Source organism: Peromyscus eremicus, unplaced genomic scaffold (assembly GCF_949786415.1).
Source record: "Peromyscus eremicus unplaced genomic scaffold, PerEre_H2_v1 PerEre#2#chrX_unloc_1, whole genome shotgun sequence".
Classification (NCBI taxonomy): Eukaryota; Metazoa; Chordata; class Mammalia; order Rodentia; family Cricetidae; genus Peromyscus; species Peromyscus eremicus.
Genome location: NW_026734288.1, coordinates 3,859,806 through 3,882,644, shown reverse-complemented (window position 1 = coordinate 3,882,644; position 22,839 = coordinate 3,859,806). Strand labels below are relative to the sequence as shown.

The following is a 22,839-nucleotide window of genomic DNA, read 5'->3' as shown; positions in this document are numbered from 1 at the left end:
AAGAACCCTTCTGAGTTTCTGTTTCCCAGTTCATAGTGTCCCTCTACCTCAAATCTCTAATCAAAGAATTATAGACACCTAATGAATACTGTGACAAGGAGAGTTACCATCTGCCATGTGTTATACTTATTATTGCTTGTCTAGTGCAAAGTGGTGAGACCTGAAATGATATAATCACTAACAATAAAGCTGCACTAACATTCTGAAGTTATATATATTTCATATATATATTTGAAAATTATATGCATAAATACATCAGAGTAACAATGATCAAATGGAGGTTATATTATTGATTTGAACATATGGGAATAGTTGGAGGGAATGTAGCTGGGATAACCTTGAAAGGAAATGATATAATTATATTTAAATTAAATTTACATTTAAAAACATTTTTTTAATTTACCATGTAAACTCTGAGTCATGATATTTTACTTTGAAATAGAATTCTGTATTTTAGTCTACTTTGAAAATATAAATTTTATTCACTAGGCCTTTTTCACTTTGTTCAGTTTTTATTGGGGGAGTACAATGTTACTCTGTGTAACTGCCCTGGCTGTCCTCGAACTTTCTCTATAGTCCAGGGTGGCTTGAACTCACAGACATTTGCCTGCCTCTGCCTACTGAGTTCTGGCATTAAAAGCTCTGTTTGCTGAGTTCTGGGACTATAGGCATGTGTCACCACTGCCCAGCTTACATTTTGTGTTTTTGTATCCAAACATATTAGAGATCTAAGACTCTTTGGGAAAAAGAGATTGTAATTAACTCTGCCCACCATTCATATTCTGCATTCAAGTCAGTGAAGGACACTTTAAGAAAAAGCCAGACCGTGATTCACATTTACGGGCCATCTGGGATTGTTCTATCAGTTAGTTATGCTAGGACAGGAGATATTGAGGCCAAGGTCAAGGTTTGCCTTACTGAGAATTAGTTTTACAATGGAGAAACCCATTCATCTTAATATTGCCCAGGGGCACTTTACCTAATTGACTCTATTTGTACTTTTTCTTGTCAGGACATATAATTTACTTTTTGTCACCCCTCCCCTTTTTTTGAGACTGGATCTCTATCCATGTAGCTAAAATAGGCATGAAATTGAATATGTAGATCAGATTGGCTTCACACCCATAGAGTTCCACCTATCTCTGCCTTCCAAATGCTGAGATAAAAGAGTTGTCTTTTGTAAATTTAAGACATTCTTAGGTATCTGAAAAAATGAAAGTCCTACAGAATTATCAGTGTGATTGTGGAGATTTTGAAACATTCTCTCAGGTCTATGGACCTGATAGGTATATTTGTTTTTCATGATCATTTTATTGTTTTCTTTTTAGTAATGACTCACTTTGAATAACTACACATTAACATGTATTAATAATCATTAATCATAGAAAATCTATACATGATATTTTATCATTTATATATTAGGTAAGGATATTTTTTCCTAAACTGATAATGCAATTTTCAGGTGAACAGAATATTTTTAATAATGGTTAATATTTTAATTTCATATTATAACAATTATGTTTACAGTTATTTGTTATGTGACATTTTTAAAGAGAACCCTGTCAAATTATACATATTATAAATTACAATTTTATGAAATGACCTTTTTATGTTCACCATGTTTGAACATTTGTTTCTTTATAGAATAAGTACTGAATATTTGTGCTTTATCTTTTTGCTATAGTCCAATATTGTTGTCATTTTATGTATAAGTGTCTATGTTATTTTTGGCTAATTCTACACACTTAGATAATAATTGTCTTTCATTTCCTCCAGCTTTGTTTTGGTATCCCATTCAAGAGTTGTTTCTAAAAGAGCATACAGAGGATAATGGCCAAACAGAACTATCATGACAGTTTGTAAGTGGTAGCCCTGGTGAATTATACATTTGAAAGTTCTGGGCATGTAGATCTGTCAATCATGAGCCAGAATCATATGCTAATGGAAATGATCTTCATGAAGCACACATCACTGACATTTCTGACAGAATAGATGAAGTCCCCCCCCCAAAAAAAACCTCACTCTTCATCACCAGGACTCAATATAGGTTGTAACTCTGTAATGGCCTCTTGAGCAGCATGTTAGAGGCCTTTCTGGGACACCAGTAAAAGAATTCCTTTCCTGTCTACAATTGAGAGTTTGGTCCTGACAATTGGCCCTCTGGAAGGGTATCCCCATACTTTCACTTGATAAATGAAATTCAGTTGGAAGAAAACACATCAACCACTGCCCTATCCCATAATGGCAGTTACATGTAAACCTTCAGAGGGAGGTCTCATAAGAACTGGAGGTAAAAATCAACTGGACAATTTAGGGTAAAAAGAAACCCCAAAGAAAAGTAAGATGTTGCTTTCTTAATTAATAGCCAGAAGTGTCACTGGTATTCTGAAGATTTCATCCTTTACAGAGGCCAAGATGTCAAAAGCATTTTGGGAGCTCTGATTTCTAATGCTAAGTGATTCTATATACCTTAGGAAGGAGAAAAGTTAAAAGTAGTAATGAAAGCCTGTTAAAAGGGCCCTGTTCAGGAGAACTGGATCTTTGTCCTGGGTACAGAACTAACGTTTCAGTGGGGATATGTCAATCTCCTGGACAAGGGACCTAGTTAGTGGAGTCCAAGAAATGATCACTCAGGACATTTATCTATCACTGATAATTGATTAATTAATTGCACATTGGCAACCTAAACTACAGCGAAAACTGGAAAATTTTATGGCTCTTTTCCATCCCTCCCTTTCTGTAATGGTTGTAATATGTGGACAGTGAATCCCTATTCTTACCCAAGCACCTCTGCAATGCTCCTTCTCATAAAAAAAAACTCTGGGGGCTGGAGAGATGGCTCAGCAGTTAAGAGCACTGACTGTTCTCCCAGAGGTCCTGAGTTCAATTCCCAGCAACCACATGATGGCTTACAACCATCTGTAATGAGATCTAGTGCCCTCTTCTGGTGTGCAGTCATACATGCTGTATACATAATAAATAAATAAATCTTAAAAAAAAAAAAAAAAAAACTCTGGAATGAATGAACACATTAATTTCCTTGTTCCTTTTGCCTTCTCACTGAGCAGGAAAGTCCCAGCCTAGAATGCCTGACACATTTGTGCTTAGAGGCAGGGAATATATGGTGAAGATGATGAAATAATAATCCCCAAAATTATGTTAAGAAATTGAAACAGACCTTATGGCCATGAGCTCCAGATACTAGAGATTGGCATTAGAGCACAAGGACTACTCATAGCTATTCTCTCAGGCTAAACATCTTAAATCTGGAAAATAACTGTCTTGTTAGTCAGGATCACACCATTATATTCAGATCTTCTTTTTTTGTTTAACTAGAGTTGACTACTGTAATTTCATTTTATGTTCTTTAACTAGATTCTTGATTGCTTGGTCTTGGGCAGTCAGGACAGTTATTGATCATTTAACATTGATTACTTCAGAATCCATAACTAATGTCATCTATTGTCAGAGCAGAAAAGATTTCACCAACTTTCTTGCTCATCTTTATAGTTACTGTGTCTAATCCTGATTAAAGTTGGTCTGTAAACTCAATAATTGCACAGGTCCCTCTTCACTTGTAAGCTCCCAAAAATGCCATATAGTTTGGAGGATACTCATTCACTGGTCTATATTTCTTTCTTACTGACCAGCCAAGACCCAAAATAGAAGGAGTGGCAGGACTGTCTTCTCAGCCCTCAATAGCACAGTCAGGATTAAATGATCAAAGCAATTCTCCATTACATTGTGTGAGAAAAGTCTGAGATACAAAAAAATGTGCTCTAAAAAAAATTAACCAATATCTACAAAAATGCAACAAAATTCTTAATGACTGAGAAATATGTAAAATAAAACAAACAAGAGATTAGAGGAGTGATACAATCAATGAAAATCAAATTTAAATAGTGAAAATAATAATTGACATTTAAAAAATAAAATATAATTGAAAAAAACACATAGCAATCCTGACTTTGATTAGGAGCAGGCCATTCCCTGGTAGAGAACTGGCATTAAAACCAACTGTTTGACTTTGCACTATGTATTATGTTAGCTGCTGAGCTTTGTCAGCTGCTGCACACATCTACAGTCAATGACCTGTGTCTCAACTCTATGAGCTGACTTAACAGTGAAAAACAGGATTAAATATATCTGCCAAAGAGAGCCCACTAGTTAGAAATTCAGTATTTATTGGCTCAAAAGAACCTTTCCAAATCATATGCCCACTAATCTGGCCTGCCTTCATTAACATGATATGAAATAATACATGATGAGAAATTACAAATCAGTAGCCATGCCACAATCTGGTCCTATTTCACAATGTTAACTCCAGCAGTTAATTGCCTATCTTCTTTCCTCCTGCAGTGTACACATAAATTATTCTTCCTATTCTGTTCTGAAGGCAGAAACCATGCTTCACATGTAAATCTTTTACCAGTTACTGTAATAGACAGTTGACTACATGACTCAAATGGGTAATTCTAATACTCACTGGTGGTAGAGCCTTTTAAGAATTTAGTTTACTTAAGCCGGGCGTTGGTGGCGCACACCTTTAATCCCAGCACTTGGGAGGCAGAGGCAGGTGGATCTCTGTGAGTTCGAGGCCAGCCTGGTCTACAAAGTGAGTTCCAGGAAAGGTGCAAAACTACACAGAGAAACCCTTTCATGAAAAATCAAAAAACAAACAAACAAACAAACAAAAAAAGAATTTAGTTTATTTAATCAAGAGGACAGTAAGGTCATTTCCCTGAGAAGCAACTGACTGGCATCATGGTCATCATAATTAACATAAGGAGAGCTTGACTCAGAATCATTTTCTTAATGACTGGGTGTACAGCTGTTTCACAATTAATGTCTTCCTAGAAACAAATCACTCCATATACTTGAATTATTAATCAACAAAACTCTGTTTAGTAACATTGTGCATCCATCTCTGGCTAATGCTACAAGAGGAGCATGTCTAGAACAGATTTTGCATTATATATGTGATATCTTTCTTATATCTCTCTTAGGACCAGACCACAACCCATACTTTGAACGATCTAAATATGGCAAGTGTAGCTATTAGGCAGATGAAGATATATAGAGAAATATCTGTGTTTTAGATCAAATTATGATCTACAATTAAAATGTGTATCAATACATTAAAAAGATGTGTCATTGTCTCTAATTCTCACACATACAAAAGGCAGAGAACACAAATACAAAAACACCAAAGAAAGTCAAATATCAGTATCGTGGATGATGTTTTTAGATGAACTGTCCTACTGAGCTATGCAAAACTCAGAATAAGGCTGCACTTTGCTCTAAGCATGCTGCCTCAGAGGAAGCACACAGTTGTTTCCATGCAAGATGGGAAGGAGTTCATTTTAAATAGCCTTGTCTGCTGTCTGTCTCAGGGCTGTGACATCATTGTACAGAATTACATATATATATATATATCATATACATATACATATACATATAAATTATTTTTTCAAGACAGGGTTTCTCTCTGTAGCTTTCTGCCTTTACTGGAACTCACTCTGTAGCCCACAAAGCCCTCAAACTCACAGAGATCTGCCTGCCTCTGCCTTCCAAGTGCTAAGATTAAAGGTATGCACCGCCAACACTCAGCCAGTATTCTTTATTTTTAAACTTTATTTTAATTTTATGAATATGGCTGTTTGCCTGCATATGTCTGTGTACAGTACCCACAATGGCCAAAAGAGGGCATCAGACCCTGTGAACCTGGTGTTAAAAAAGTTAGTTAGCTACCACTTGGTTTCTGGGAATGGAACCTCTGTCCTCTGTAAAAGCACCCAGTGCTCCTTATTTCTAAGCCATCTCTCTTGCTGCTTTTTTATTTAAAATTTATTTTCATAAATTTTAACTAAAATGTATTGTATTGCTTTCCCCTTTTTTGTCCTCTCTCCATTCTTTTTCTCAAATTCTTCCCTAGTTTCTTCCTTGTTAAGCATTCAGAAATTAAGTATGGACAAATATATGAATAAAACCTAATGAGTCCATTTCTGTTGGTTGTGTGTTGGTTACAGTACTGAACACACAGGATTAGATAAGCAGTTAGGGAGTTTATCCTTACCCAAGGCTAATTCTGTCACCTACAGGAGTATTCTACTTTTTAATGAGCATCAGGAATCTACCCCCAAGGTGATCTAGGCTGCAGTAGTCAGGAAATATTACCAGGAATAGAAAACCTGGGTTATCAATACTTCTGCAGACACTCGCTGTAGCTATGGTTTTGTAGCTCTAGAACTTCAGAGAAGACTAAGGACACAGCCTTGAACCAGTCACATTTCCCTCAGTTCCATGGGCTTCACACCATACTCCATTGACCATGTTCACTTTGGATGACTTTGAAATCCTGAAATTTCTGCCTCAAATTCTAAATACCATGATTACTGGTCTCAGCCATTGTATCTGACCCAGGAGGCTTCAACTGTATTTAGTGAGGCATTAGAATAACAGGATAAGTGAGATGAGCAGAAACACTTAACCATATACAAAATCAAATATTTCTTTGAACATGGGTTTCATCATCTGGAGAATATAGACAGAACCCACTTCTACTCTCTTGATGAGTTTTAACAGAATCAATGATAAAGTAAGACAATAGTGGTCATAGTTGGAAGACAGTAGACTTGAAAGCAGGAGGGATCAATCTTATGGGAGACATCTTCTGTTACTGTAGTAAGGGCCAGAGTTTTTACCCTTGACACCAGGCTCAGACATTCATCTGAGTAAAATGATGTAAACCAAGTTATCCACTTGTGATATGCCTACTTATAATGCATTCACTCTGGAAGTAAGTTGGGCAGATCTCTCTGGTGTCCTAGGACAATTTAGTCTGTACAGTGAGTAACACAAGGATATTTACTAATATTATACTTTAAAACAAAAAGAAGAAAAAAAGAAAGAAGAAAAGAATCAAGAAGAAAAAAAGCATATTACTAATGAACAATGAAAACATATTTATTCAGTTTTACAAATTTGGTTATAGAAATATAAGGTACCTAATCTATTCTTGAGTTCTTAAAAGGTTTAGAGGGCAAAAGATGAGTAATCTAATGAAGTCATATAATGAATTTTCCCATCTCTAAAACCTTCCCCCATCTTCAGTTCCTGTCTCTCTAGCCATGTGGTCAGATAAGGAGTAAATGTTTCTAGAAACATTTTCATCCTGAGAACTCAGTCTTTTCCCACAGTGGTGTTCCCAGGGAAATTACAAGTTCATGGGGTCCAATGTCTCACTAGTTGTTAGTCAAAAAAAGTGATATAAATGACTTTAGAACATGCTTATTTCTGCCATGCATGCAGATTACAGAGATATCAGGGAGGATAATGAAGCACATTAAGGTCTAAGGAGAGATTCAAATTGGGGAGAGCAGGTTATTGTCATTGATGGGTACAGGTAGTTGCCAAAAAAAGGAAAAAAAGTAGAAGAACTGGGTATGGCTAACCCATCACAGGTGATTGGATAAACAGGGCACAGTTTAAATCAGCTTGTTCTCAGGTACACACCAAGCATTGTTCTCTGAGTATTTGATATTTTGGCTTTTATACCCAAAATTCCCTGCCTAACAATACCTCCATACTTTATAGCTCTTTGTAAATGCCTGAGTGTCCAACTCTTAGAGTGACTTCTGTTTAAGTCTCCGGATCTCCTGACAACCTGGATGTCATCTGAAGTCACAAAAAAAAGTTTCCTAGCTGAAGGTTTTCTTTTGGGAATCAGGGAAGCAGCGTATGATCTCCTTCAGACAGATCAGTTTTTATACCTGCAAGTTCTTTTTGTCTCTGTATAGTAGGTATAAATTCCAGCAAAAGTACACATGACATATACTCTTGTCTGCTTGCATTGCTGCTCATTTAAGACCCTGGTGATAAACTCAGTCTTGTGGCTTTGATCAAGCTGTCAGCTACTTTCAAGACTTGAATTGTGAATTCCACTCTTGATCATTTTGTACTCTTCTCTAATTTTGTGGATATTTAGGTATGGAAACTTATTTAAGTATGCAATCTAAATGAGTTAATAATGCTATCAGTTTGTATCTCTTCTGAATTATCGGAGCTGAGGTAAAAAGAATTCAGGATTATCCATTTATGTTTTACTGCTTTAATGAAATGTTCATGTGGCTAAATAGTTTGCTCAACACTTATGAGTACTGACTGCTCATGCACAGGGTCCTGACTTTGATTCCCAAACATCAAGAGACAGCTCACAACTGTCTGTAACTATAGGCACTGAGAAACAGACACTCTTGTGACCTCTACTGGTACCTGGCATGCAACTGATATAGACACTGGCTAAACTTATATGCCTAAATTAAATGTAATCCTTTTTGAAAATAACATATACATAAAGAAATCATTTTTTAAAATATGGACACACATAAATATCTGGTGCTCTAGGAGGCCAGAAGAATGCATCACATCTCTTTGATCTGCATATACAGGTAGTTCTGAACCATTTGAGGTAGATGCTATGAACCAAACTGGGGTACCTAAGAACAGTAATATTGAGAAAACTCTCCAGCTTCCAAATACATCATTAAAATACCAAAGATGAAAATGCCCCATTGCTCCTTTTGTCTTTTCTCATTTAAATGTGATGAAAGTCCCCAGATGGTTTTCAAAGGATTCAATGGCTTTCTATTCTTCTGTAAAAGGACTCTCCACATAGTGTCATATTTTCATTGTTAACAAAGTTCCCTTAAAGTGAGTAAAGATAACAAAACTTTTGGTTGAATCAAGTCAAAGTCCAGTCAGATTATATTAGGATAACTTACATAATTTGATATTTCTATTCATTTTTGAAATCTTTTGGAGTTAGATTATGTCTACATATCCCTGGGTGTCCTGAAACTCACTATATGGACAAAGCTGACCTCAAACTAAGAGAAATTGGCATCCTACCGTCTTCCAAATTCTGGAATTACAGCCATGCAAGTCTGAATTCATAAGTATCAATGACTACTTACTTACATTCAAGCTATTCTCTCACATTCACTTGTTGGTCTGAGAAAGTGCTATGAACAAATGTTTGGTCCTCAGAATAAACTAAATAATTTAACATGCAATAAAAAAGAAAAACAAAAGAGATGCCAATATATCATTTTCATTTACGAATAGGATTTATCATTCGATTTCCCCTACATTACATAATCTTTCAATGAAAATATGTTTATAATCTGAAAAGATGCTATTTTATTGATTTACTATTACAACTAATTCTATTTGAGCATCAGTGAGAGCACTGTGTTGGAAATGTATTTCTTGTGCAAGTCTGTAATGTTGTGTTGATCACCATATGAAGTTGGACAAATTAGACCCCACAAACTATATCTCCCTGCTATTACATTATCTGGCATTTCCGGATAATCATCTTAGAAGACAATACTTTGGGATGAAGTGTCAAATGCATAACAGATGAGGACATGAAGATGCATGGAACTTTAAATAATGTATACATATTCATAGCACATTAATTTTGTTGTGAAATATACAGTTGATTACTGACTCACTTAAATTATTACATCTCTTCCAGATAGAAGAATATTTTTCTTTGGATACATACATGAAGTATTTAATAATTTTCATATTCTCTATTGAGTATTTTAAAGTTAACATCATAAAATGTATTTGTAAGTAAATTGGTTGCAACAACTCTGGGGTTGGTCCTAGATTTTGTTACCAAAACATGAGTTTTGCAACTCTGAGGAAAGTTGTACTGACTCCTTGAGAGTCAGAAAACAGCTTCAGCTGCTTACGACAACTCTGACAGCTGGAACTAAAAGGAGACAGTTCAGCCCTGGAGGGCAAGATATCCTGGACACTTCAAGCTGCTCAGAACAACAGGTCTGCCCTGAAGGTGTCCTAGACACTTGGAGCTGTTTAGCACAGCTCTGATAGTTGGGACTGCAAGGAGATAGTTCAGCCCTGGAGGGATGGTTTTTCTCATTTCTCAGAAAAGGCAGGCCTGGAACTACTTCAGCAGCAAAATGTATCCTGACTGTTCAGGAAAGTAAGGGTATCCTGACTGTTCAGGAAAGTCAGGCTATACTTGGTATGATAGGAGAAGGTCTCCCTGCAGGATAGAGGAATCCTGCTCCTCTCGTTGAGAGCCACTACAGTTGAGTTTCCACTCTCGTTGAGAGCCACTACAGCTGAGTTTCCACTCAGCCCCCACTTAAGAGGGCTTCCTAGCAAAGTTCTGCTTCTCCTGCCTAAGAAATTTCAAAACTGTACCATCTCCTCCTGCTCAAGAGAAAAATGTTACTTTTAAGCTATCTCTTGCTCTGTCTACTGACAGACATCTCAGCAAGAATCTTCTGTTCAGCCCCTCTCCCTTGCTCAATCTACTATGGGATATCTCAGTAAGGTTCTTCTGTGCAACAGTGAATGAAGGTCTCCACACCCAAAACTCTTTTGAGAACATGATTTATTGGGAAAGATAAATACAGAAAGTAGCTACCTCTACCAGGGTGGAGAGAACAGCTCACAACTGACAAGGCAGGATGGTTACAAAGGATGTCCTGGGGGCAGAGTCAACCCATGATGGGTTAGTTGTTTGTTTGTTTGTTTGTTTGTTTTTTTCTGCACAGGGATTAGCCAGTTTTGTGGGTGAGGAGCAGAGATGGCCTCAATTTCAGGGCCAAAATGTGTTTATTTCACTATCCTTTCCTGGCTTTTTGATACTACCTCTAAGACCAGGGCTCATTTCTTTCACTGACTCTGATTCTAGGAACCAAGAGTGTTATTTTGACACTAGATTCAGAGTCAGGACATATGTTTTCAGTTCTGGGTTTGGAGATAAAATGTTAACTTCTCTGGCTCAGATCTCAAACATTCGCTGTAATTCTTTTCCTGGTAATGAGCCCTAGGGCCAGGATTCTACTGTCCAACTCTGTGATTGGTTGGTTTCACAAGTCAGTTCACCAGGGTCAGAGATGGCTCTGATTTGATTCAAACTGTGTTTCTTTCATGAGCTTTATCTGAGCCATCTTTTCCTTGTTCTGGGCTCCAGGGTGAAGGTGGGTTTCTTTAGCGAGGTTTTATCCCCTACATTCCCCCCTTTTTTGTTTAGAAATAAGCCACTGGGGGTTACAGAGGGCAATAAGCAGCTGGGACTTGAAAAGGGTCATAAGGAATTAGGAATTGGAAAGTGTAAATAAGCAGCTCAGGGCTGCTAAAGTGGGTGTTATCATTAAACTGTTTCCTACTGATTTGGGGCATTGAGGTTCTTGGAACAATCTTGATCTTCCTTCTCAGGTTGTAAACAAGTTCAGCAGATCTGGCTTTGTCAATAGGGATCAGTAATCCTGTAATATTAAGTGGCTCAGAGTTTGGTTAGAAATATTTTGGATCTGTTGTTGAAGCAATCTAACCAAGATGTTTATGAGGCAGGGTGCAATTAGTATGGCTAGGCAAAAAAAGAAATGAGGGAATAAGAAAGGCAGAATCCATTTCCATATCTGACTATTAGTGCTCCACTGTCTGGGGGCATCAAGCTGTTTTTTGTTTGAAGATTCATCTGGTGTTGTTGGATCTTATCTTTCACTATCCCTGATTGATTGTCATATAAGCAACACTCTTCCCCAAGAAAGAGACGAAGACCACCTCTTTCTGCTGTTAATAAATCTAATCCTCTCTGATTTTGTAATACTACAGTGGCCAGTGAGTTTATTAGTTCCTGAAGAGTAAGGATGGTCTGAGCTACTCATTGGAAATCCTGGATGAATTATGAGGAAAGCTGATGGTAAATATCAAGGGGAATAGTCAGTCTTGCTATTCCAGTGGCTGTACCAGCACTTATGCCCAGGGCTGCTAGAAAGAGTATTATTTGGATGGCTCATTTGTCATGCCTTGCTGCTATGAACTTGCTGTTGGGAATTGGCAAGGGCTCTTCACCAGGTACCATCCCCAATTTACAGAACAGTAATACCAGGGTATGAGTTCCAGAACACCTAGCAGTTAAACAGTGATAAACATGAATACCACAGGGAATAGAGCCCTTGTGAATGTTTGGACATATGGGCTGGGTGTTAGTACCAAGGGTAATAGTATTATTGAAGTCTACAGAATCCAGAGTACACACAAAGTGTATTCCTGAGGACTTAGAGTAGTCTGTAATGCAAAAGAGAGGAATGTGAGAGAGATAAGTGGTAGTAGAGATATTTGGCTTGAAGCAATTAACAAATGGTAAGGTGAGAGAATCTAATAGGACAATGGGTGAGGCCACAAATTGTGAATGAGCATTTGACCCTGGAGGGACATATAGCCAGCATTCTCCAAAGCTGTCAGGCTGAGCATCATTGCACAAATGATATATGGTAGTTAGGGTCTGAAAAAAGAGATGGTGTGACAAGGAGGTTTGAATAGACATCCTCAAATAAGGGTGACATATATGATGTGGGAGGCTTTCAGATGATTTGGAATACAGAAGTAGTTTACTCTATCTATTCCTAGGGGTTGAGAGAGTGGGATGTATTTTGAGTGTTACCAATGGTTTCCACTATGGGATGTCTCAGCAAGGATCTGCTGTTACGTACCCCTCCCCTTGCTCAATCCACTATGTGACATCCCAGCATGGCTTTTCTGTACACAAGTGAATGAAGATCTTCACATCCAAAATTCTTTTGAGAAAGATTTATTTGGAAAGAATGTGTCGTATAGAGTGTCTGCCTCTACCAGGAAGGAGAGAACAGCTCGCAACTGTTTATATAGGATATCCTGGGTGCAGAGTCAACCCGTGATTGTTTTTGTTTTTTTGTTTTTTCTGCCTAGGGATTGGCCAATTATGTGGGCTAGGGACAGAGATGGCCCTGATTTCAGGGCCAAACTGTATTTTTTTCCTCAGGCCTTTCTTGACTTTTTGACAATACCTCTAAGACCAGTGCTCATTTCTTTCACTGAATCTGATTCTAGGGACCAAGAGTGTTATTTTGGCACTAGATTCAGAGTCAGGGCATATTTCTTTGGTTCATTTCTCTAGCTCAGCTCCCAAACGCAGGCTGTGATTCTTTCCCTGGTCCTATGCCCAAGTGACAAAATTCTACTGTCCTACTCTGTGATTGGTTAGGTTCACAAGTCAATTTGCCAGTGGCAGAGATGGCTCTGTTTGAGCCAAACTGTTTTTCTTCCACCGGCCATATCTGAACCATCTTATCCGAGTTCAGGGCTCAAGGGTCAGGTTGGGTTTCTTTAGCCAACCCCTTTCCCATACAGTTTTGACAAAACAACAATCAATGAAAGTACATCATCTACCCTTAGAATTGTACTCAAGAGACTGACACACAAGGATCATGAATTCTAATGTATCTATGACTAATTACTGACAATCAAGGCAGGCCTGATAACAAACATATCAAGCACATTTGTGAATATTAAATATTAAAAATACAACCATGAACAAAAATCCATCACCCTTTCACAAACACCCTTACTTGAAAGTATGATCACATACTGCCTGAGAGTTAAATAAAAATTAACCACTTACATGATAGTCATCACATTCTATACAAGGCAGCAGATAAATACCTCTGAATAAGTGAAAGTGCAAAAGAAGATGAACAAATGCCACAGAAGGAATATAAGGACCACAAAGTAAACTTTACTAATTGAATTTAGCACACATATCCCACACTTCAATATCTTTCTCACATGTTGCAAAATAGAAGACACACCTATGAATAAGTGAAAGTGCAAAAGAAGATGAAAAAACACCACAGAAGGAATATAAGGATCACAAAATAAACTTTACTAAATAAATTTACCACACATATTCCACACTACAATATCTTTCTCACATGTTGCAAAATAGAAGCCACAATGGGATGTTCACATCAGTCTTTGGTGAACCTGGTTAATAATTTATTTACTTCAAATCTACAATGAAAAAAACTTAAAACAAGGTTTTTTCCTTGAAATTGAAAACAACTGTGATGTCTAAAGTCTTAACCAAATTGTTTACATAAATGGGGTTTTCTTTCAAATGAGTATCTATCTATTTCCTGACAGCAAGATGATATAAAAAGTTTTAAAATATTGACAGGGATAGAGACATGGCCAAGACTTTAACACATGCTCATTCCCTGGACCAAGATCTGGTTTTGGATGACTTCCAGTAATTCTTGCCACAAGAAGCTCCAACGGTCTAACCTTCCTGGGAACCAAAATGCACACACATATACTCAGAGGAAGACACTCACACATAGCATAATTAAAATAAAAACAAATATTTAAACTAATTTTCAATCATGAATGTTTTTCTATTATAATTCTTGTAACATGGGTTTTGAAGCATCTAAATGATTACAGAAATTTTTTCCATAATGACTTGGTCCATTTAACCAAAAACAAGCATGCAGTCTTGAAGTTGGAGTAATCTATCATTTTCAGTCAGTGACATCATTTGAGAAGATTTAGAAAATGGTACCCTGCTGGAAGAATTCAGTCCTGAGGATTGGCCTGAGCATTTATATCTGTACACCATTTCTAATTACACTTTATGCTTTATACTGCAGGACAAGAATGTGAATTCTTAGCTGCCTGCTTTAGCTGCCATGTCTGACACTTGTTTCCATGCCCCTTTTACAGGGTAATTGTACTTCTCTGAAACCAAGGGCCAAATTAAAACCTTTTCTAAGTTCAATTAGATATGGTCTATTATCAAAGCAACAGAAAAGTAATGATACACATCTAAGAAAATTTACACCAGAATTCATTATTTCATGTATTTGAAGAGAAGTATGAAATCTAAAATGGTTATATTATCATTTAAATTTATAGGTCTTTTGTCCATTTTTTTTTAGAGCTGAGGATCAAACCCAGGGACTTGAGCCTGCTAGGCAAGCGCTCTAGCACTGAGCTGAATCCCCAATCCCTCTTTTGTCCATATTGTTTGACAGGTGTAAACAAAATAAAAAGAGATATTATAATGCTTGAACGTATTATTGACACATTTTAATTTTTTTCAAAATAATTAATCTTGTGTAATTGAATGTAAGTATGTTGGATGAAGATCATACCAATTCATATATATTCAGATTTCCTTTGATATGAGTTCTTTTCAGATCCTCAAAATCTAATGTTATATTCAAAGGCTTTAAGAGACCAATTACACACTAAAAGTTTTACAGTTACAGGGTCGCTCTGTGTTGTGACTAGGCATTACCACATTGATTATATTCATAGGATTTCTCTCCAATATGTGTTCTTTAATACACTTGAAGACTGGGCTGTACAAAAGCATTACAACACTGTTTATATTCATAGGGTTTCCCTCAGTTATGAATTCTTTCATGCAATTGAAGAGCACTATGATGAACAAAGGCTTTCCCATACTAATTACATTCATAGGGTTTCTCTCCAGTATGTGTTCTTTCATGCCTTTGAAGAACACTGTTTTGAGCAAAGGCTTTACCACACTGATTACATTCATAGGGCATCTCTCCTGTATGTGTTCTTCTATGTACTTGAAGGTTATGGGGCTGAGCAAAAGGCTCTATCACATTGATTAAATTCATAGAGTTTCTCTCCAGTAGGTGTTCTTTTATGCCTTTGAAGATCACTATAACATGCAAAAGCTTTACCACATTGTTTTCATTCATAGGGCTTTTCTCCCATATGTTTTCTTTCATGCAATTGAAGTGCATTGTGACAAGCATAGGCTTTACCACACTGATTACATTAATAGGGTTTTTCTCCAGCATGTGTTCTTTTATGTACTTGAAGATGACTGGACTGTGCAAAGGTTTTACCACGTTGTTTACATTCGTAGGGTTTCTCTCCAGTACGTGTTCTTTCATGCCTTTGAAGAGTATTGTTTTGAGCAAAGGCTTTACCACACTGATTACATTCATACGGTTTCTCTCCAGTATGTGTTCTTTCATGCAATCGAAGAACACTATGACAAGCAAAGGCCTTCCCAAACTGATAACATTCATAGGGTTTCTCTCCAGTATGTTTTCTTTTATGTACTTGAAGATTGTGGGGCTGTGTAAAGGCTTTACCACATTGATTACATTCATAGGGTTTCTCTCCAGTATGTGTTCTTTTATGTACTTGAAGATGACTGGACTGTACAAAAGCTTTACCACATTGTTTACATTCATAAGGTTTTTCTCCCGTATGTGTTCTTTCATGCAATTGAAGAGCATTGTGTCGTGCAAAGGCTTTACCACACTGATGACATTCATAGTGTTTCTCTCCAGTATGTGTTCTTTTATGTACTTGAAGATGACTGGGCTCTGTAAAGGTTTTATCACATTGATTACATTCATAGGGTTTCTCTCCCGGATGTGTTATTCTATGCAATTGAAGAACTTTCCAGTGAGCAAAGTCTTTTGCACATTGATTATATCCATAAGGTTTTTTAACAGTATGTGTAGTTTCATGCCCTTGAAGATGATGGTGTTGTGTAAATGTTTTACCACATTGATTATATTCATAGGATTTCTCTCCAGTATGTGTTTTTTCATGCCTTTGAGGATGACTACATGCAAACGTTTTACCACTCTCAGTATATTCATGTGATTTCTCTCTAGTATGACTTCTTTCATGCCTGCAAGAACAATAGAAAAATTTAAAAGCTTTACCACATTCATTACATTGTTGAGTCTTTATATCTGCATGAATTAATTTTACAGTTGGTCTAAATATAGAGAGAACTGAGATCTTAATGTTTTAGCATGCTGTTTACACTCATGTTGTTCCCCTGCATTAAGGATGTCTTTGCATATTTGAACATGCCTGTCATGGTAAAAGTCTTTATGACCTGGCTCATGTTTATGGCATAATTTTTCTCTGAGGTTTTTCACATATTTGAAAAGAACTGGGAGAATTTGGACATTCACTTATCTCATTGATAAATTTTCCTATACTGTGAGTCATGCTACATGTTCAAAGTTAACCAGGACAAACAGAAACATGTGCACAGACAGTCCTAGTACCCATAGGCCTTTTCTGTGGTGTATTTGTTGATCTATTCTGAATGAACTGGAAAACCAATTATTTGTAAATTTGAATCACATTCAACAAGTTTATTCAACATGGGACTACTACATATCTTCTATGTTCTGAAATTGAGAGATGGACATTGTTTCTTCCCATATCCTTATGTTCATAGAACTGGTATCCAGAGTGACATATGATATAACTATTAAAGAAAGAATAAAAACAAGAATATTTCCACATTTCATTTACAGTTGGACTTTCTGTTCCTCATCATTATGTGCTATATGGAATAATGTTTCTCTACAACAACTCCCCTCTCCCCTTAACTCTTGACTCTATCTACCCATCTAATTAAAATTAGAAAGGCAAAACACCTATGTGAGTAAATATTCTATGGACTATTTGCTTATTACAAGGTTGTGTATATATTCGTATCACATATTCAATGAGTATGTCTTTTGTAATATGAAAACTATGAAACTAAATGGATTGTCAGTTGTACAGCATAGCTTTGATGAAGCTATTACTGAAATGGTAATTTCTGCTAAGGCATTGTTTTTTTTTTTTCTTCCTTCTTAAAAGAATGACTTGCAAACATAATTCACTTACCTACCATTGAGGTACAAGTGTTTATGAGCATTTAATTATCATTGATGCACTTTAAACTGATTATTTACACTGCTTCATTTCACTAAAGCTTCCAGATAAATTAAATATATCTACAGGCCCATCTCTATCAGCTTTTACATGAAAATTACCTTTCATGTTTTTGAGAACTTTGACAATGTTCTTCAACTTCAAGATCATCCCAATTGTAGCCTAAAATATAGGACAAGAAAAATGTATGAAATATTACAGGAAGCTGAAAAATTTACATTATTATCTGCAGTGATCCTTAGAACCAAATCTGATTTATTCATTTCATTCTTCCTCATTCTCAATCAGAATTGCAGAAGAGCATCAATACCAAGAAACAGTTGTCCCCTTATTTAAAATGTGAAGGAAAATTTATAGTATTACCTATAGCTATGAGGTTCATATAGGTCTCCTCCATCACATCTTTGTAGAGATTCTTCTGTGAAGGATCCATCAATGCCCACTCTTCCTGAGTGATGTCGACATGCACATCATTATAGGTCACTGCATTCTAAAATATGCCATACATAAATATGTCATCCATATGAATAAAAAAAGAAGGCATTATTCATCATTGTAAATGTGTGCTTCTTTGACAAATAGCCACATAATTCTGGTGACTGCTACACATATTCTATAACTCAGACATTACAGTAAAATCATCAAGTTACTTCACAAAGAAACTGAATAGGAGATTTAAATCTATTATTTCTGAATGCTTTGAATTGAATATCACCTTGCAAGAGAAATGCCTATTAACAGGGATAGAGTGACAAGCAAATATTTTAACAGTACTGAGCACACAACAGAGAAATTGTATGAACAATTACTAACTACAAAGAAGATTTGTAAGTTGGGTGTAATGGCTCATGTATTTAATTCCACAACTTAGAAGGTAGAGGCAGGTATATGTGCTTCAGAGTTGAAAGTTAGCCAGTCTATGTAATCAGTTATAGGACAGGAAGAAATAAATATTAAGAACCCATCTGCTCTGTAAAATTCCATCAAACAAACAAAAATTTAAGATGAACTCAGAGATTGTTTTACTGAAATTCCTACAAAGAGTTAGGCATTAACTCTAGTTCTGTATTTATTTTTCAGAAATCTGAGTTGCTCCAATTTAAACTATACTTTAATAAATCTTACTAAAAGAAACCATGCATTTAAACAGTTCCAATTTTAAAGATGATAACATTAGAAATATCAATGTTAGTCATAAATAATCAACACAGGGAAGAACAGACGACTCAAAAGTTAAGAGCTCTTACTGGTCTTGTGTATAGAGAGGCTCAATGGCCAGTACTTATATGGGGGAATCACATAACTGTTCATTATTCCAAGTTTGTGGGTTCTAAGACTCTTTTTGGACTACTGTGAGGACCAGGCATACATTTATATCCATTTATACAGAAAAAAATCATATTAATTAATAAACATCAAAACAAACACAAGAAGCAAGAAGAATACCACACACTTTGTAATCTAATGACTCAGAAGGCCCAGACTCCTAACTGGGAGTTTTTCATTCAGTTGATTAGCTCCTGATGCAGGTCACTACAGGCTCAGGGTCATCCTTAAAAAAATGCATTTAGTCATTTCAATGATGCTCATAGTCTGCAACAGCCTTTACACTGTTCAAATATCCAAAATCTCTTTTGACACTCAAGACTAATTCTTGACTCTGTCATTTTATAAGATCAAAGAATATGTTAAATCTTTCTAACAAACAAATGCCACAGAAAACCAATTCTCATTCCAAAGAGGAAATGAGACAAAAGTGAAGGAAGACAAAGGGAAGACTGAAACCCAGCATGACAACAATCAAATCTAGTAGTTCTGTGTCAGACACATGGGGCTTCATTTTCAAAGGGCTTAGATTTCTCTGTCCCCACAACTTCCCATTCATCTCTCTCTTTGGTTACTTCTACTCCATATATGCAGCAAGTTCTCCATGAACGATATCTCACAGCTTAATTATCTCAACATCTTATGATCTCAAAATACAACCCAGATGATAGAGGTCTGTAGCAGGAATCTTAGAAGTTCTTATTAATAAAATCAAACCTGAGCCAGATAATGGGGTGAACTGGAAGATCAGAGAACCAGAACAAGCCACAGCCACCTCACCTCACCGGATCCTCAGCTAGTCTTGTTTCCTCAGACTGGAGGCTTCTGAGTCCTCATCCAGAATGGGTCTCAGCTGAACTGTGCTGCTCAAAACCTAAAAGCTTAACCAGCCAAATGCTTAACGAGGCCAAATGCTTCTAGTTTCTGGTCCTCACACCTAATAAACCTTTCTACTTTCTACCATCACTCCCTGGGATCAAAGGCTCACTTTCTAGGATTAAAGGCGTGTGTCACCACCCCTGGCTGTTTCCAATGTGGCCTTGAACTCACAGAGATCCAGAGGGATTTCTGTCTCTGGAATGCTAGGACTAAAGGTGTGAGTGCCACCATTTTCTAGCCTTCTGTTTCTGACCCCAGATAAGTTTATTAGGGTGCACAATATTTGGGGGAACACAATACCACCAAAGAGGTTATTAAGAAGAAAATGAATAAATCTCTTAAATAAATTTATGAAAGCACAAACAAACAAACTATTGGAGTAAACAAATAAACAACTTATATAAAGCCAAAATAAAACAAAAAAATAGTTGAAGGAGACAAATAAAACTGTTTAAGACCTCAAATGGAAATAGAAACAATAAAGAAATCAGAAACTGAGAATGTTCCACAAATGAAAAATTTAGGACTAAAAACAGGAAGTACAGAGGAAAGTTTCACTAATAAAATAAAGAGATGGAAGAAAGAATCTCAGGCACTAGGGACAAAATAGAATAAAGGGACATATCAGTCAAACAAAATGTTTAATATAAAAATTTCTTGACACAAAATAACCAGGTAATCTGGGACATCATGTTTCAGAGACTATGCGGATCCAGCTTTTTAACAGGCCCATCCCAAGGTCCAGGAAGAATCTATAACCAACCAGTAATTTATTCTTTGATGACAGGAAATGAATCTACATAAACAAAATTTTTTATTTCATACATTTTATTCTTCTGAGTCAATTTTTTGCTTCTATTCTGCTCTCTTACCTAGCATCCTTCTTACCAGATTTATATCTACATTTGTCTTCTTTCACCTCTGAGTTCTATTTTAATTCTCCAATCTTATTTCTGCCCCATGTGGGTTCTCATCCATCTAGTTCTTTTCCACATTAGTTCCTCTCCCATCTCCTTCCTTCTCATCTTGTTCTTCCTTATCTGGCATCCTCCATCCTGGTCCTCTAGTACTCTCTTCTAGCCCTTCAATCTTGTTCTTTCCCATTTTAGTACATTCCTCTCCAGTTCTTAACAATCTAGTTCTTCTAGTCCCTCTTTTCTCTTCTCTGCCCATCCAACTCTGAAAATAAAAAGTTCCTTTTTATTCCTTTGACCCTTATTTCTCCAAGATATCTCTGCACCTGTGGTTTCTGGCAAGTGTGCTCAGACATTAGACAACTTGACTAGGCACATTCCATCATGGCTAGATGTACCTTAAGTAGGAATCTTTTAGTTCTGAGTTAATTGTTAAGGGTGAATCTTAAACTAAGGATAAGACTTTAGAAATGAGAAAGGTAAACTTAATCAGAGCCTGTACCAGATCTCCTCAAACAGGTATTCTAGATGCTTAAGTCTGTTTCTAGAGAGTACAGAGCTATCTCTGATAAGACACTTTTGTCCTTCTGGGGATGGTTCTGGCTGCTAAGGATAATAATGATAGAAGGGCTTGAAATTAGGGATCATGGCTAAGTTTGTGCACAGAAAGTTATCTAAATATTCCTTTAGTAGAAGAGAAAATGTGCCCAATGAATGATGGAAAAGCTACAAGAGCACATGAGAAATTCATAGCAGGAAACAGCTAATAATAAAATGGCAATATTAACAAGACTCCTTGAGTCTCAACTTGATCTCTGGAAGACTTTTGGCTTCTTCCAGGTATTAGCTTGTCATAATCAGCTGAAATCCTACTTCATATATTCTATGGTTTTCAGCAATTATGTGAAGACCAAACCTATGAATGACAAAAACAGAGGAAAGAGATAAAACCCAGCTCCAATGTCCACTAAATATTTTTAATAAAATAGTCTGATGTTTTTTTTTTTTTATTTAAAGGAGGTGTTGATGAAGGTATAAAGAAGCATACAAAACACCAAATAGATTGGGCCAGAAAAGAAAGTCTCCTTGTCACATAATAACCAAATCACTAATCTTACAGAACAAAGAAAAATATTAAAAGCTACAAAGTATAAAATCAAGTAACCTACAAAATCAGACCTATGAGAATTACAGCTCACTTCTTAATGGCGATTCTAAAGCCATAAGTGCTTGGACACATGCAAAGCAGTCTCTAATTAACCACAGATGCCATCCCAGATTACTATATCCAGAAAATTTTCAATCACCATAAATAGAGAACATAAGATATTTCATAATAAAGTGAAATTTAAACAATATCTAGGTACAAGTCCAACCTTACAGGAGGTTTTAAGAAGAAAATATCTAACCCAAGGAAGCTAACTGCACACACTAAAAGACAGCAAATAAGTAATATCACATCAGCAAAACGAAAAAAAGCCCAGCACTCGGGAGGCAGAGCCAGGCGGATCTCTGTGAGTTCGAGGCCAGCCTGGGCTACCAAGTGAGTCCCAGGAAAGGCGCAAAGCTACACAGAGAAACCCTGTCTCGAAAAAACAAAAACAAACAAAAAAAAATGAAAAAAAGGGAAACACAGAACATTAACCCAAATACAAAACAACATACTCTGATACACATACCATCATCACCATGAACAACAACAACAACTACAAATTAAAAGATATAAATAATAATTGTTCCTGATATCTCTCAATATCAAATGTCTCAGTTCCCCAATGAAGACACAGATTAACAGTACAGATTCTAAAACATTACATCCTTCCACTGCATTAACAAAACACTTCAACATCAAGGATAGAGATTACCAAAATGTGAAAGCTGGAAAAAAAAAACGTATTTAAAGCAATTGAAACTAAACAGCAGGCTTGTGTAGCTATTTTATTATCTGCCAAAATAGACTTCAAAGAAAAATTAATCATAAGCGACGTGGATGAATACTCCTTAGTCATCAAAGGTAAACTCCACTAATCTGACATTTCAACTATTAATATCTATGCCCCAAACACAAGGCCACCCACATTTGTAAAAGAAATACTTCCACAGATTACATGAC

The 22,839-nt window shown here is 36.4% G+C and overlaps 1 pseudogene; it reads right to left on the bottom strand.

Annotated features, from left to right (window-relative positions):
- Positions 1-15,338: 15,338 nt before the first annotated feature.
- Positions 15,339-18,085, bottom strand: LOC131900925 (zinc finger protein 431-like; annotated as a pseudogene).
- Between the last annotated feature and the right edge of the window lie 4,754 nt (positions 18,086-22,839).